This window comes from Heptranchias perlo, chromosome 4, assembly GCF_035084215.1.
Source record: "Heptranchias perlo isolate sHepPer1 chromosome 4, sHepPer1.hap1, whole genome shotgun sequence".
In the NCBI taxonomy this organism is placed as follows: domain Eukaryota; kingdom Metazoa; phylum Chordata; class Chondrichthyes; order Hexanchiformes; family Hexanchidae; genus Heptranchias; species Heptranchias perlo.
Genome location: NC_090328.1, coordinates 113,429,418 through 113,447,868, shown reverse-complemented (window position 1 = coordinate 113,447,868; position 18,451 = coordinate 113,429,418). Strand labels below are relative to the sequence as shown.

The following is an 18,451-nucleotide window of genomic DNA, read 5'->3' as shown; positions in this document are numbered from 1 at the left end:
GATAAATCCCTCCTCCCGTCAACTGGATTATCCATATTTTAGTGAGACATGTCTCTTTAATGAGGTGATTGCATGAAGACTTTTTGGTAGGCTGCTGTATTTGCCTGCTAATTAGAATCATACAGCACAGAAGGAGGCCATTCGGCCCATCGTGCCTGTGCCAGCTCTTTGAAAGAGCTATCCAATTAGTCCCATTCCCTTGTTCTTTCCCCATAGCCCTGCGAATTTTTCCCCTTCAAGTTTTTATCCAATTCCCCTTTGAAAGTGACTATTGAATCTGTTTCCACCACCCTTTCAGGCAGTGAATTCCAGATCATGACAATAAATTTAATTTTTAGCTTTAATTATTAATTTAGATTTGAAAGAATTGGATATTATATATGTATATATATATATATATTCATTTCAGTATAAGGATCACCTGAAATAAAAAGCACTTTTGTTACCTTTCTTCTCAAAAGACGTTTTAACGTGTGATTATGAGAGTGCTGTATAGAGTTACTTTTTCATAGTTTTTCAAATAATCTATGCAAAAGTGGCTGGTACTTTAAATAAAGTTCATCCTAATCACAGATTATCTGAAGAGAATTCTACTGCAGCGAAAAATATTACAGTAATCTAAACCTGATGTCACTTCACCCTAAAGGGCCATTTTCAAATGAATAATTATTATGAAAAGAGCAGCACTCTTTTTCAAATGCTTTCATTACAGAACTGATTTGCATAAATGTAACATTCGCATCAATATGTGATATTATAACGTACGATTCATAAAATATTATGTAGTGAGAAACAGGATGGAAGAATGCGAGCCATGTTTGAAATTAATAAGACACAACAAAAGACAATAAAATTAAAACATTTTTTTACGTAAGATCTCTTCCACACATGCTCAAAAAAAGGAATCATCACTCTGTCTGTGGAGTTCTACGTGTTATTTCTCGAGACAGTCATCAAATATATGTTTCTTTAAATTAGAGAATACTGAAATCTGTGAGAAGTCTTTCAGTGAGATTTCACACATAATGCATGATGCACTTCATGCATTTTTAAAGAGACAGTGTCCCTTTTTGTTGGCAGACCTAGGCTATAAAGTCATAAGCCTTCAAAAAAAATTAAATCTGCATATCCCACATTTGCAGGACATTCTTTCCCTGTCGGTATATTCCTTTAAAACAAAATCCTCATCAACACAAAAGAAATTTCTGTTGAACAAATCTGATGGGCAATAAAGTGATTGAAACCCAGCCCTTTGTTGGGGGGAGACTTCATCCACAGTGGTCGTCTCTTTCACAAGAGTTTAAAGAATTGTGGGAGTTATGTTTGGGAATGCTCACATTTGGGCTCCTCCCTCCGGTCCAGCGTTACTCCCCCGCGTACAAATGGTGAGGTCCGAGGAGCCACGGATATTGGGCCTCGCACCTCGTCATCTTCAAGACGGCGGTGCAGGACGAGGTGAGTACTCCAAGTATGGGCCGCAGTGCGAGCCAGGTAGGTACAGGTGGGCACAGGGGTGTACAGGTAGATAGAGGTGGGTACAGTTTGGTTCTGCTGGGTACAGTGAGGCACAGATAGGTACAGTTAGGTACAGGTGTGTAAAGTTAAGTATAGGTGGGTACAGTTAGGCTACTGGTGGGTATAGGTGGGTACAGTTAGGTATAGGTGGGCACAGGTGTGTACAGTTGGGTACATTTGGGTAAAGGTAGGTATGGGTGGGTACAGGTGTGTACAGTTAGGTGCAAGTAGGTGTAGGTGGGTACAGGTGTGTACAGTTAGGAAGAGGTGGTACAGGTAGGTATAGGTGGGTACAGGAGTATACAGTTGGGTACAGGTGTGTACAGTTAGGTATAGGTGGGTACATTTGGGTAAAGGTCGGTACAGTTAGGTATAGGTGGTTACAGGTAGGTATAGATGGGTACAGTTGGGTACAGGTGTGTACAGTTAGGTGCAGGTGGGTACAGGTGTGTACAGTTAGATATAGGTGGGTACAGTTGGGTACATGTGTGTACAGTTAGGTGCAGGTGTGTACAGTTGGGTACATGTGTGTACAGTTAGGTGCAGGTGGGTACAGGTGTGTACAGTTAGGTATAGTTGGGTACAGTTGGGTACAGGTGTGTACAGTTAGGTATAGGTGGGTACAGTTGGGTACAGGTGTGTACAGTTAGGTATAGGTGGGTACAGTTAGGTACAGGTGGGTACAGTTAGGTACAGGTGGGTACCAGGGTGTACAGGTGGGTACAGTTAGGTACAGGTGGGTACAGTTAGGCACTTCGGCATTGCGGACCAGGGGTGAGGAACGGGGGGTTCGGAAGAGTGATTACATGGTTGGGAGGGAGATCGGGGGGGCCTGGTTGTCAGGGTTGGGGGGCCTGGTAGTCGGGGTCGGTGATCGGGGGGGGCTTGGCTGTCAGGGTTGGGGGGCCTGGTAGTCGGGGTCGGGGTTCGGGGGCCTGGTTGTTGGGAGTCGGGGGCCTGGTTGTCGGGGGTCGGAGGGCCTGGTAGTTGGGGTCGGGGGTCGGAGGGCCTGGTAGTTGGGAATCGGGGTCGGGGGCTTGGTCGTCAGGGGTCAGGGGTCGGAGGGCCTGGTAGTCGGGGTCAGGGATTTGAGGACCGAAAGCCGTGGCGATTGTGATTAGTACTTTTACCGTTTTATATAGGCGATGGTTAGGGTTGGTTTTCCCAGAGCGGCGTAAACCAATATTGCAGAGGGAACCTGAGGCTGGCATTAGGCACCTTATTTACATATGCAAAGAGTTTAACGCCTGTTTCAGGCGTAGGTAAAAGATGCCTCTTGTTTGTCCTTACCCAATATGGCGGGCGGCGTGCTTCCAGTAGGGTGTGTATGCGCACTTCCTGCCCGTGATTTTGGGGCCTTAGGAGGCCACGTAGCCCCTGAAAAACAGGCACTACGCAGCACAATTTAACACCCATTATTTTTGCTTTATTTCCCTTTATTCCTCCATCAGTGTACTGTAAAAAAGATAACATTTGCTTTGGGTAAATTAAAGTATCCATGGAACATAAACCCCCCTCCCTCCTACTAGGCTACTGGTGCTACACTTATGAAAATGATGATTTTTATAGATGGTCCCTAACACAGACCAACACAAACTGAACGTTGTGCAGATTTAACCCTTGCAGTACTTAATACCTTTCACAAAGTTGGCAACGTTTATATTCTTCTGTTACATCGCTCTGTTGTATCGCACTGTAATATCGCTGTTACATCGCTCTGTTGGATCGCTCTGTAGGATCGCTCTGTTGGATCGCTCTGTTACACTGCTCTGTTGGATCGCTCTGTTGTATCGCACTGTAATATCGCTGTTACATCGCTCTGTAGGATCGCTCTGTTGGATCGCTCTGTAGGATCGCTCTGTTGGATCGCTCTGTTGGATCGCTCTGTTGGATCGCTCTGTAGGATCGCTCTGTAGGATCGCTCTGTTGGATCGCTCTGTTGGATCGCTCTGTTGGATCACTCTGTAACACTGCTCTGTAGGATCGCTCTGTTGGATCGCTCTGTTACACTGCTCTGTTGGATCAGTCTGTTGGATCGGTCTGTTGGATCACTCTGTTGGATCACTCTGCAACACTGCTCTGTTGGATCGCTCTGTAACACTGCTCTGTTGGATCGCTCTGTTGGATCGCTCTGTAGGATCGCTCTGTAGGATCGCTCTGTAGGATCGCTCTGTAGGATCGCTCTGTTACACTGCTCTGTTGGATCGCTCTGTTGGATCGCTCTGTTGGATCGCTCTGTTACACTGCTCTGTAGGATCGCTCTGTAGGATCGCTCTGTTGGATCGCTCTGTTACACTGCTCTGTAGGATCGCTCTGTTGGATCGCTCTGTTGGATCGCTCTGTAACATCGCTCTGTAGGATCGCTCTGTAACATCGCTCTGTAGCTGTAGGATCGCTCTGTTGGATCGCTCTGTTGGATCGCTCTGTAACATCGCTCTGTAGGATCGCTCTGTAGGATCGCTCTGTAGCTGTAGGATCGCTCTGTTGGATCGCTCTGTTGGATCGCTCTGTAACATCGCTCTGTAGGATCGCTCTGAGTACAGCAATAGATGAGGTGTGGGCTGCTGCAATCTGGGAACTATCTTGACACAGTGAGCTTGTGCACCCGGGAATGATGGGGGTTTAACTACAGATAACAATCTGTAATGTATATATCTACCGTTTTCTATTATTAGTAATCCTATATCATAGAGATTATTGTGGACTATTAAGTAGAAACACAAAAACCTTTTGGCCAACGAAACAAAATAAACTGGATAGAATTATTCTCTGCAAGTTTAGAATGCTGCAAAATGTAACTTCTGTGAAGTAAATTAAGGGCATGCGTGGAACCTAAATAATATACAGCTTCGGCAGCATTTTCTGAACAGTTTTGATTATATTAATATTCATATTGCATTTTTGATGCCATATCATGCATATTGGGCCAGAAACTGCTTGTGAAACAACAGAGAGCTCAACAGCCCTCTCCATTGTTAGTGACAAAATGGAGGAGCAAGTTCCGGCGTTCACACATGCGCAGTGAAACGCGGAAATCTGGAACTTGCTCCTCCTGGTTCGCCGGCAATATGACAGCTTCGAATTAAAGGGACGTCGCCCGCTGCAATCAGGGAAATCATTGAAATTGCTTATCTGCCCAGCTGGAAAGTAACTGATTTGCCACAAAATAGATATGCTTAAAAATTCAGGTATGCTTAAAAATACAGGTCGAAACTAACTTTTAACTAAGTTTTAATGACTGCCAAACAACTAAAATTAACTTTTAAAAACGTGGAGTCTCATTATTCCCTATTTTAATAGTTTTTGGTCATTAAAAAAATTTTCTTTTTTACTTTTCCCTTCTGTCTCTTTTATTTAATTCAATTATTTCTTACCCTCTCTTTTTTCACTGTCTATAACTGTTTTACGATGATTTTAATGTTGTACCTTTCACTTCCTGGTTTTAACGTTGGAAGCCTGCAGAGAAAGTTAATGCAGCTTGTCAAAAATACTGCAATCTGATTGATGGAGGGGAGAGATCGATCCTCTCGCTTCTCCCAGGGTCCGAGTTTCACCTGAACTGACGCTGGGCTCTTCTCCGCGTCCTATTCGAGGAAGTGCGCAAAGTAAAGACTGTGGAGTATAAATCTATGGAGCAGCGAGCACTGTTGGTTCACTGCGCCGAGCGATTTCTGCCCCAATATAACAATAAACATTTCTTAACCATTTCGTCAGTCGAAGTGTTGTGCTAAGGACATTGATTCTCAACTCTTATGCAGTTAATTCTGAAAATTGCTATGCTGTTAATTACTGACTTTTTTTTTCCATTTTGCTAAAATCCCCATGAGTTGCAGTCACAAAATGCAGCCGGGTAGTGAAATGTTATTGTTCAAACAATAAATCAAGGAGTAACCGGAGATGGACAGCAGCACAAGCCTTCAGTATTCTTCAAATTTAAACATTGGTTTTGTGTCGGAGACACAGTTAAATTTTTGCCTGTTTTTTTAAACCAACAGGAAATAGAAATGTGGACACTGATTGGGGACAAACACTGGTGGCTTTGCTCGTTCATTAGAATCAGCTAATACACAACTTCTGCTCACCTAATCTAAATCGCATGGTTTAATGTCTTCAAAGAGAGGACACTGAGCTCGGTTGAGTGGACACACTGGTGTTGATCAGGCCAATGGCTTCCAGTTCACTCTACTGGAGCATGGCCTGTGTGGGTTACAGAAGCTGGCAGGGCAAAGCTGGTTATTCTCTAGTTAAACACATGGAATCCCACCTTTAAAAGAAAGGACTTTTCAAGATGTCATGATTTATCTTTCATAAATATTGGATGGAACAGCCAGATCTCTTCAATCCTTCTTTCAGTCACTGTCTAGCAACCCCATTGTCTAGCTACACACCAGTGAGCTTTAATACAGTTAAGTCTGAAATGCCACCCAGCACCCCACCGACCCACAATCTGTTCTAGATACTAAAGTTGAGAGTTGAACAAGTTTTGTGACCCGCAAATCGCCTTGGTAACGGGATCCGTTAGGTCAGTATTCCTCTTTTTGTAGCAGAGAGCCACAGCCTTGATCACATGATTTGGTTACAAGCGATGCCAATCTCCAGGATATTGGTGCTTGCCAGTCAGAAAGACAGGAACTGCTCATGTAGAACATACACATCTCAGACCCATCCCAATAAAGGACCTCCATCTCCACCACTATTCATGTAGAACATACACATCTCAGACTCATCCCAGTAAAGGACCTTCATCTCCACCACTACTCATGTAGAACATACACATCTCAGACTCATCCCAGTAAAGGACCTCCATCTCCACCACTATTCATGTAGAACATACACATCTCAGACCCATCCCAGTAAAGGACCTTCATCTCCACCACTACTCATGTAGAACATACACATCTCAGACTCATCTCCACCACAAAGATTCAAATGTTTGCCAAACTAATGTTGACAGGTGACAGGGTTTAAGAGTAAATTGCTTTAATAATAAATGTTAAACCTACAAAAAAAAGTTCTGCTGCATCACATCTTTCCCTCATGACCATCATTAGATAACGGGATATTACGATCAAGAACGGGAGTGGTCGGGTATGATCAGGAATAGGCATGGCACACAATAGGCAGTTGCTTAGATTAGCAATGGGAGTCAGAGAGTAGCATTAGATTGGGAATGGCAGTCAGAGATTAGAAACATAGAAAATAGGAGCAGGAGTAGGCCATTCGGCCCTTCGAGCCTGCTCCGCCATTCAACATGATCATGGCTGATCCTCTATCTCAATACCATATTCCATTCTCTTCCCAAACCCCTTGATACCTTTTAGAAATCTGTCTATCTCCTTCTTAAATATATTCAGTGACTTGGCCTCCACAGCCTCCTGTGGTAGAGAATTCCACAGGTTCACCACCCTCTGAGTGAAGAAATTTCTCCTCATCTCAGTCCTAAATGTCCTACCCCGTAGAACTAGCTACTTAGATTAAGAAAGGCAGTCAGAGATTAGAAATAGATATTTAGATTAGGAATGGGAGTCAGTGTAGAATTAGATTCTTAGATTAGGAATGGGAGACTGAGGTTAGAACTAGGTATTTAGATTAGGAATGGGAATCAGAGGAGAACGAGATACTTGGAATGGGAATGGTCAAGTATAACTGCATGCTGAGATCAGGAATTTCATGAATTGGAGTGACTAGGAATGATACAGTAAAACGGGATGTTTGGAACCAAGTATTTAGACTGAATGGCAAAGCAAAACCAGATGGTTGGACAATAATTTTGTTTCAATTAGGCTTGTATTTAACTGGACTGCAATGAACAGCGAAAATCCTCTAAAGGAAAGTGAAACTGAAAAACATGTTGACATGAATTTAAAGAAATGTAAACAGAAAAGCCTCAACATTGAAACAAAGCTCCCAAGAACCTAAAAATCTAACTGTTCTTATTAAATGAAGTAAATCAGAATGATCTAGAAGATCATTCAGTAAATAACATTATTGATATCGGTTTTGTTTGCTTTCATGGAAAAATAAAATATTTTACCCGGCAATATTTCTTTTAAATATATCAGAAGTCTTTGGTACATGATGTCGTACTTTATATACATTGGCTACACAAAAAACATCTCTCAGACTTTGCTGATTGCTGTTTGAGCAATTTGAACCAATCACAAAGCAGTTTAACATTTAGTTCTTTGTCTCTATCTATCTGTCCATCTCTCTCTCATGTTCTGTCTCTCTCTATCACTCTCTCTTTCTGTCTGTTTCTGTCTGTCTGCATCTCTGTCTGTCTGTCTCTCTCTCTCGCTCTGTTCATCTATCTCTCTCTGTCTCTCTCCATCTATCTATCTCTATCACTATCTCTCTCAGTGACTCGCTCTCTGTCTCTATCCATCTATCTATCTGTCTCTCTCTCTGTCTCTATCCATCCATCTATCTATCTCACTATCTATCCCTCTATCTATCTCAGTGTCTCTCTCTGTCTCTATCTATCTATTTCTCTGTCTATCCATCGCTCTGTCTATCTATCTATCTTTGTCCATCTATTGACCAATACCTCCATGTACTTTTTTGTCCATGTCAATTCACAAATCTACAGTCATCTCCCTTTCTAACTATATCCAACCTACGGTTCTCCATATATTTATTTCATACACACAATAAATGTGTGGGGAAAACCTTTCGATGTTCTGTGAAAGCGTACACCTGGTAGATGTAAATACAGTACAATGGAAGCACACACACTTGCCTTCTCCTCCTCTCCATCCCTTGGATTCATCTGCTAATAATGAATGACAAGGCGTACATACATCAGGGTGTTTACCATGTACGGTTTGGTGGTGTGAGTACTCTCACGATAAAACATACTATTTACACCTGTCTCGGAGTTGACTATTTCCATCAGAATGCGATTTTGTTATCTGAAACGTGACAAGATATTATTATCTTGCTGTTACGTACAAAGAATCCTGAGCGAATTTAAATTGGGCAAATAGTTTGAGAAGAGATTTGCAGAAGGAATGTATAAAAACTTAATGGAACATCCTGATTGCGCGTACGATGAGAGGATGTCAATGTGATAATAACCAATCCTCCGACTGCCTTTCTTCCACTAGTGGTCTGTATTTCATTTCACCCTCTTTTAATGAATAGTGTCATGTGGAACAGACCTGAAGTAAGCAGCCAATGCAATCATTTACAGACCACTGAAAACTACCCACAAACCCATGGCCTGCAGCAGTAAGTAAACAAATGGAACTGGGAAGATTTTCCAAAAGGAAAAAGTTAGAGACTGAAACAGACTTTAAATTTATTTTGCCTATTTTCTGTCTCTCACAGCAAAACTGGTAATCAGATATCAAAGAAGAAAGACTTCATAGAATCATAGAAAGGTTACAGCACGGAAGGAGGCCATTCGGCCCATCGAGTCCGCGCCGGCTCTACACAAGAGCAATCCAGCTAGTCCCATTCCACCGCCCTATCCCCGTAGCCCTGCAAATTTTTTTCCTTTCAAGTACTTAACCAGTTCCCTTTTGAAGGCGATGATTGAATCTGCCTCCACCACCCCCTCGGGCAGTGCATTCCAGATCATAACCACTCGTTGTGTAAAAAACGTTTCTCTTCATGTCACCTTTGGTTCATTTACCAATCACCACAAATCTATGTCCTCTGGTTCTTGACCCTTCTGCCAATGGGAACCGTATCTCTCTATCAAGTCTGTCTAGACCTTTCATGATTTTGAATACCTCTATCAAATCTCCTCACAACCATCTCTGTTCCATGGAGAACATCCCCAGCTTCTCCAGTCTATCCACGTAACTAAAGTGCCTCATCCCTGGAATCATTCCAGTAAATCTCTTCTGCACCCTTTCTAAGGTCTTCATATCTTTCCCAATGTGCGGTGCCCAGAACTGGACACAACACTCCAGTTGTGCCGAACCAGTGTTTTATAAAGGATTATCATGACTTTCTTACTTATGTACTCTATGCCTCTATTTATAAAGCCCAGGATCCTGTATGCTTTTTTAACAGCTTTCTCAACCTGCCCTGCCACCTTCAATGATTTGTGCACATGTACCCCCAGATCTCTCTGTTCATGTACACCTTTTAGAGTTGTGCCCTCTAGTTTATATTGCCTCTCCTCGTTCTTCCTACCGAAATGTATCACTTCACATTTTTCTGCGTTAAATTTCATCTGCCACATGTCCGCCCATGCCACCAGCCTGTCTATATCCTCTTGAAGTCAATCACTGTCCTCCTCACTGTTTACGACCCATCCAAGTTTTGTGTCATCTGCAAATTTTGAAATTGTGTCTTGTACACCCACGTCCAAGTCATTAATGTATATCAGGAAAAGCAGTGCTCCCAGTACCGAACCATGGGGAAAACCACTGTACACCTCCCTCCAGTCCGAAAAACAACCGTTCATCACTACTCTCTGTTTCCTGTCCTTCAGCCAATTCTGTATCCATGTTGCTACTGCCCCCTTTATTCCATGGGCCACAATCATGATGATAAGCCTACCTTGCACCCCTTTATAAAACACCTCTTGAAAGTCCACCACATCAACTGCATTGCCCTCATCTACTCTTTCAGTTACCTCATCAAAAAATTCGATCAGGTGAGTTAAACACGATTTGCCTTTAACAAATACTTGCCGGCTTTCCCTAATCAATCCACCGTCATCCAAGTGACTGTTAATTCTGTTCTGGATTATAGTTTCTAAATGTTTCCCCACCATTAACTGGCCTATAGTTGTTGGATTTATCCTTACACCCTTTTCTGAACAAGGGTGTAACATTTGCAATTCTCCAGTCCTCTGGCACCACCCCCGTATCGATGGATGTTTGGAAAATTATGGCCAGTACCTCCGCAATTTCCACCCTTACTTCCCTCAGCAACCGAGGATGCACCCATCCGACCGGGTGACTTATCTACTTTAAGTACAGCTAGCCTTTCAAGTATCTCTTCTTTATCAATATTTAGCCCTTCCAGTATCTCAACTATATCTTCCTTTACTGAGACTCTGGCAGCATCTTCTTCCTTTGAAAAGGCAGACGCAAAGTACTCATTTAGTACCTCAGCCATCCCCTCTGCCTCCATGAGTAGATCTCCTTTATGGTCCCTAATCAATCCCACCCCTCCTCTTACTACCCGTTTACTGTTTACATGCCAGTAGAAGGCTTTTGGATTCCTTTTAAGTTGGCCGCCAGTCTACTCTCATACTCACTCTTTGCCCCTCTTATTTCCTTTTTCACTCCCCCTCTGAACTTTCTATATTCTGCCTGGTTCTCACATGTGTTATCAATCTCACCTCTGTCATACACCTCTTTTCTCCATTTCATCTTACTCACTATCTCTTTTGTCATCCAGGGAGCTCTGGCTCTAGTTGCCTTACCTATCTGCCTCATGGAAATGTGCCTAGACTGTACTCAAACCATCTCCAGCTTAAAGGCCGCCCACTGTTCAATTACAGTTTTGCCTGCCAATCTTTCAACCCTTCAGATAATGAAGCAGTCCGTGCCCGCATGCAGAAAGATCTGGCCAACAGTCAGGTTTGGGCTGATAAGTGGCCACACAAGTGCCAGACAATGAACATAGAATCATAGAATCACAGAAGTTTACAACATGGAAACAGGCCCTTCGGCCCAACATGTCCATGTCGCCCAGTTTATACCACTAAGCTAGTCCCAATTGCCTGCACTTGGCCCATATCCCTCTATACCCATCTTACCCATGTAACTGTCCAAATACTTTTTAAAAGACAAAATTGTACCCGCCTCTACTACTGCCTCTGGCAGCTCGTTCCAGACACTCACCACCCTTTGAGTGAAAAAATTGCCCCTCTGGACCCTTTTGTATCTCTCCACTCTCACCTTAAATCTATGCCCCCTCGTTATAGACTCCCCTACCTTTGGGAAAAGATTTTGACTATCCACCTTATCTATGCCCCTCATTATTTTATAGACTTCTATAAGATCACCCCTAAACCTCCTACTCTCCAGGGAAAAAAGTCTCAGTCTATCCAACCTCTCCCTATAAGTCAAACCATCAAGTCCTGGTAGCATCCTAGTAAATCTTTTCTGCACTCTTTCTAGTTTAATAATATCCTTTCTATAATAGGGTGACCAGAATTGTACACAGTATTCCAAGTGTGGCCTTACTAATGTCTTGTACAACTTCAATAAGACATCCCAACTCCTGTATTCAATGTTCTGACCAATGAAACCAAGCATGCTGAATGCCTTCTTCACCACCCTATCCACCTGTGACTCCACTTTCAGGGAGCTATGAACCTGTACTCCTAGATCTCTTTGTTCTATAACTCTCCCCAACGCCCTACCATTAACGGAGTAGGTCCTGGCCCGATTCGATCTACCAAAATGCATCACCTCACATTTATCTAAATTAAACTCCATCTGCCATTCATCGGCCCACTGGCCCAATTTATCAAGATCCCGTTGCAATCCTAGATAACCTTCTTCACTGTTCACAATGCCACCAATCTTGGTGTCATCTGCAAACTTACTAACCATGCCTCCTAAATTCTCATCCAAATCATTAATATGAATAACAAATAACAGCGGACCCAGCACCGATCCCTGAGGCACACCACTGGTCACAGGCCTCCAGTTTGAAAAACAACCCTCGACAACCACCCTCTGTCTTCTGTCGTCAATCCAATTTTGTATCCAATTGGCTACCTCACCTTGGATCCCGTGAGATTTAACCTTATGTAACAACCTACCATGCGGTACCTTGTCAAAGGCTTTGCTAAAGTCCATGTAGACCACGTCTACTGCACAGCCCTCATCTATCTTCTTGGTTACCCCTTCAAAAAACTCAATCAAATTTGTGAGACATGATTTTCCTCTCACAAAACCATGCTGACTGTTCCTAATCAGTCCCTGCCTCTCCAAATGCCTGTAGATCCTGTCTCTCAGAATACCCTCTAACAACTTACCCACTACAGATGTCAGGCTCACCGGTCTGTAGTTCCCAGGCTTTTCCCTGCCGCCCTTCTTAAACAAAGGCACAACATTTGCTACCCTCCAATCTTCAGGCACTTCACCCGTAGCTGTAGATGATTCAAATATCTCTGCTAGGGGACCCGCAATTTCCTCCCTAACCTCCCATAACGTCCTGGGATACATTTCATCAGGTCCCGGAGATTTATCTACCTTGATGCGCGTTGAGACTTCCAGCACCTCCCTCTCTGTAATATGTACACTCCTCAAGACATCGCTATTTATTTCCCCAAGTTCCCTAACATCCATGCCTTTCTCAACCGTAAATACCAATGTGAAATATTCATTTAGGATCTCACCCATCTCTTGTGGTTCCGCACATAGATGACCTTGTTAATCCTTAAGAGGCCCTACTCTCTCCCTAGTTACTCTTTTGCCCTTTATGTATTTGTAGAAGCTCTTTGGATTCTCCTTTGCCTTATCTGCCAAAGCAATCTCCAACAAGAGAGAGTCTAACCACCTCCCCTTGACATTCAACAGCATTACCATCGCCGAATCCCCCACCATCAACATCCTGGGGGTCACCATTGACCAGAAACTTAACTGGACAAGATTCATAAATACTGTGGCTACAAGAGCAGGTCAGAGGCTGGGTATTCTGCTGCGAGTGACTCACCTCCTGATTCCCCAAATTCTTTCCACCATCTACAAGGCACAAGTCAGGAGTGTGATGGAATACTCTCCACTTGCCTGGATGAGTACAGCTCCAACAACACTCAAGAAGCTCGACACTATCCAGGACAAAGCAGCCCGCTTGATTGGCACCCCATCCACCACCCCAAACATTCACTCCCTTCACCACCTGCGCATAGTGGCTGCAGTGTGTACCATCTACATGATGCACTGCAGCAACTCGCCAAGGCTTCTTCGACAGCACCTCCCAAACCCACGACCTCTACCACCTAGAAGGACAAGGGCAGCAGGCACATGGGAACAATACCACCTGCACGTTCCCCTCCAAGTCACACACCATCCCGACTTGGAAATATATCGCTGTTCCTTCATTGTCGCAGGGTCAAAATCCTGGAACTCCCTACCTAACAGCACTGTGGGAGAGCCTTCACCACATGGACTGCAGCGGTTCAAGTCGGCGGCTCACCACCACCTTCTCAAGGGCAATTAGGGATGGGCAATAAATGCTGGCCTTGCCAGCGACGCCCACGTCCCATGAACAAATTTTAAAAATTACCCGGGCCAGATCTGTTCTCATCCCATTGAAATTGGCCCTCCTCCAATTGAGTATTTTTACTTTGGAGTGGTCCATGTCCTTTTCCATAGCTATTCTAAACCTTATGATACTATGATCGCTGCTCCCTCAATACTCCCCCGCTGACACTTGCTCCACTTGGCCCACCTCATTCCCTCGAAACAAGTCCAGCAATGCCTCCTTCCTCATTGGGCTGGAAACGTACTGGTTAAGAAAGTTATCCTGAACACATTTCAAAAATTCCTCCCCCTCTTTGCCCCTTCTGTTATTATTGTTATCCCAGTCTATATTAGGATAGTTGAAGACCCCCGTTATCACTACTCTATAGCTTTTGCACCTTTCTGTAATTTCCCTGCAAATTTGCTCCTCTATATCCTTCCCACTAGTTGGTGGTCTATAGAATACACCCAGTAGTGAAATGGCACCTCTTTTATTTCTTAACTCGAAACAAATAGATTCTGTCCTTGACCCCTCCAGGACATCCTCTCTCTCCAGTACTGCAATATTCTCCTTAATCAATATTGCCACTGCTCCCCCTCCTTTCTTTCCTTCCCTATCTTTCCTGAACACCTTGTATCCAGGAATATTTAGGACCCAATCCGGCCCTTTTTCGAGCCAGCTCTCCGTTATCGCCACAACATCATATTCCCATGTAGCGATTTGCACCTGCAGCTCACCAACCTTATTTACCATGCTTCGTGCGTTTACACATTTGCACTGTAAACAAGTCTTCGACTTTCTTGTACTCTCTCTTAGTCTGATCCCATCTAATACCGTACTATTACTTGCTCTAGTGCTATCTGTCTCACCCAATCCTTTGTTCCCGTTGTTTCTCCTTTCCATTGCTACATCATGGTGCCCATCCCCCTTCTAAATTAATTTAAACCCGCCCCCTCACAGCACTAGCAAACCTCCCCGCGAGGACATTGGTCCCAGCTCCATTGAGGTGCAACCCGTCCGACCTGTGCAGGTCCCACCTTCCCCAGAACTGGTCCCAATGCCCCAGGAATCTAAAGCCCTCCCTCCTGCACCATCTCTCCAGCCACGCATTCATCTGCTCTATCCCCCTATTTCTATACTCACTGGTGCGTGGCACCGGGAGTAATCCGGAGATTACTACCTTTGAGGGCCTGCTTCCTAATCTCTTTCCGAACTCCTTAAAATCTGCCTGCAGGACTTCATCCCTCTTTCTACCTATGTCGTTGGTACCGATATGGACCACGACCTCTGTCTGTTCACCCTCCCCCCCACAAGAATGTTCTGCAGCCGCTCAGCGACATCCTTGACTCTGGCACCAGGGAGGCAACATATCATCCTGGAATCACGTCTGCGGCTGCAGAAACGCCTGTCTGCTCCCCTAACTATGGAATCCCCTATCACTATGGCTCTCCTGACCTTTCTCCTCCCCCTTGTACAGCTGAGCCATCCATGGTGCTGTGGACTTGGCTCTGGCTGCTCTCCGGAGAGGAACCCTCTCCCCCACCAGTATTCAGAACGAAATACTGGTTAGAGAGTGAGATGCACAAAGGGGACTCCTGAACTACCTGCCTGCTCCTCCTTGTCTGTCTGGCGGTCACCCATTCCCTCTCTGCCTGCACTCTCTTAAGCTGCGGAGTGACCACCTCCTGAAAGGTGCTAGCCACGAAACTCTCAGCCTCGGGGATGCACTGCAGTGACACCAGCTGTTACTCAAGGTCCGAAACCCGGAGCTCCTCTTGCATTTATATATTGCCCTTCACGACCTCAGGACATTCCAAAGCACTTTAGGACCAATGAAGTACTTTTGAAGTGTAGTCACTGTTGTAATGTAGGAAATGAGGTAGCCAATTTATGCACAGCAAGATCCCACAAACAGCAATGTGATAATAACTAAAATCATCTGTTTTACTGATGTTGGTTAAGGGATAAATATTGACCAGGACACTGGGGAGAACTTCTCTGCTCATCTTCAAATAGTGCCATGGGATCTTTTACATCCACCTGAGAGGGGCAAATGGGGGCCTCTGTTTAACGTTTCATCCAAAAGACGGCACCTCCGACAATGCAGAATTCTCTCAGTAGTGCCCCTCTGACAGTGCAGCACTCCCTCGGTACTCCCCCTCTGACAGTGCAGCACTCCCTCAGTACTGACCCTCTGACAGTGCAGCACTCTCTCAGTACTGCCCCTCCGACAGTGCAGCACTCCCTCAGTACTGACCCTCCGACAGTGCAGCACTCCCTCAGTACTGACCCTCCGACAGTGCAGCGCTCCCTCAGTACTGACCCTCCGACAGTGCAGCGCTCCCTCAGTACTGACCCTCCGACAGTGCAGCGCTCCCTCAGTACTGACCCTCCGACAGTGCAGCGCTCCCTCAGTACTGCCCCTCCGACAGTGCAGCGCTCCCTCAGTACTGACCCTCCGACAGTGCAGCGCTCTCTCAGTACTGCCCCTCTGACAGTGCAGCACTCTCTCAGTACTGACCCTCTGACAGTGCAGCACTCCCTCAGTACTGCCCCTCTGACAGTGCAGCACTCCCTCAGTACTGACCCTCCGACAGTGCAGCAATCCCTCAGTACTGCCCCTCTGACAGTGCAGCACTCCCTCAGTACTGACCCTCCGACAGTGCAGCGCTCTCTCAGTACTGCTCCTCTGACAGTGCAGCACTCTCTCAGTACTGACCCTCTGACAGTGCAGTACTCCCTCAGTACTGACCCTCCGACAGTGCAGCACTCCCTCAGTACTGCCCCTCTGACAGTGCAGCACTCTCTCAGTACTGACCCTCTGACAGTGCAGCGCTCTCTCAGTACTGACCCTCTGACAGTGCAGCACTCTCTCAGTACTGACCCTCTGACAGTGCAGCACTCCCTCAGTACTGCCCCTCTGACAGTGCAGCACTCCTTCAGTACTGCACTGGGAGTGTCGGCCTAGATTTTGCACTCAAGTCTCTGGGGTGGGTTTTGAAGCCACGACCTTCAGCAGCTTGAACATTTCATCTGGTGCTATCTCAAGTGTGCAAAAGAGGGAAAAAAAAGCTTAGCTGAACCTATGATTCCTTCTGCTCTACCAGAGTTTCCTTGTTAGCAAGTCAGAACTGACCTGTTTGAATTGAAAGGAAGTACAGAAATCTCTGACTTTAGACCATTCTTATACCATATAAAACTCACTCTATGGACCAAACGACATTGCAAGCAATAGTAACACATCTGAAATCCAAAATTTCCCATTATGGGAGCAAGCAAAGTTGGATAATAGACCTATAATTCTCAGTGGAAGAGTCAAGTTCCTGAAAGATTATGGATTTATTCATCTCTGTAAATAGCCACTGAGTAATGGAAGGACAGAGAAAGAGGTGAAAGTTTATCCATTAAAGAACTCAAAAGGCCCATAATTAGCTCTCTTAATGCAATGTGCTGCAACACTGGTAAACAGTTAGAGTCCAGCAGCATTGCCAATAGGAAGATGGATGTGAACAACCTTGGTAATGTTGTTAGCAAATCTTGCTCCTCCTCGGGAACATTTAATCAAGCATGAAGAAAAAGTGAAGGAAGACACTTTCTACCGGGTAGAAAGCTTAGTATCAAACATAGAGTGAGTTAAGCACCAAATCTGAGTCCAGGTAACCAAGACTGGATAGCAGTGCAACAAAAAGCATCAACTGTTGGCTATGATTGTGGAAGGAGAAACCAATGTCATCTTAAGCAGATACCCAGAGACTCTCAACCCAACACTCGGGCGGACACTGATAATTAAAAGCTCTCTGAAACTGGACCAGAAGCCTCTTCAGAATGCTGGGGTATAGGACAGTGCAGATACGAGGTCAAGATCTGGGTGACTCTCCATACCTCCTTAAAGACTGGACTTATAACTGTAGTTCTGAAAGAGAGAGCTTTTATTAGAATATCTCTTAAAAGAGGAGGAAATAAAGTTAATGGTTATGACATAAGATTATCAATCAAATATGTATAAAGCAATAAGAGATCAGGAGGGGGAGTGAGTGTAAATAGAGGGGGAGCCAATGCACACTGGTGGGGACTAGATTCGGGTACAATGCACCAGCTTATGGAGATATGTGAAAACTGTAAGAGAAGCACCTCAGGATGAAGTTGTTAATATTCTGTGCCAGAGACTATCCTAATAAAGCAACCAGCACACATCCCTTTCATTCGGCAATGTGTGAAGGAAATGGACTGAGTTGCAAACATCTCCACAGTCGCTGGGAGAGATGGCAGGCTGACTTGTTGATGTGGGGGAAGTTGGATAAAGTCCCTTTCTCCCCTCCCCAAATCAATAGAGAACTGATGAAACTGAAGAAGGCAAAGTTCAGGTGACAGGCAGCACTGGAACAACATAGAATTACATAGAATGTGCAGCACAGAAACAGGCCATTCAGTCCAACAGGTTTATGCCGATGTTTATGCTACATGTGAGCCTCTTCCCACCCCTCTTCATCTCACCCCATCAGCACAACCTTCTATTCCTTTCTCCCTCATGTACTTATCTAGCTCTCCCTTAAATTCATCGGTATTATTTGCCTCAACTACTCGTTGTGGTAGCGAGTTCCAGATTCTCACCACTATCTGGGTGAAGAAATTTCTCCTGAATTCCCTATTGGATTTATTGGTGATTATCTTATGTTTATGGCCCTTAGTTCTAGTCTCCCCCACAAGTGGAAACATCTTCTCTACGCCTACCCTATCAAACCCTTTCAATATTCTTAAAGACCTCTATCAG

The 18,451-nt window shown here is 44.7% G+C and overlaps 1 protein-coding gene across 3 annotated transcripts in view; it reads right to left on the bottom strand.

Annotated features, from left to right (window-relative positions):
* Window positions 1–18,451, bottom strand: part of bnc2 (basonuclin zinc finger protein 2) — a 539,145-nt gene that overhangs the window by 397,519 nt on the left and 123,175 nt on the right. The gene's annotated exons all lie outside the window — the stretch shown is intronic.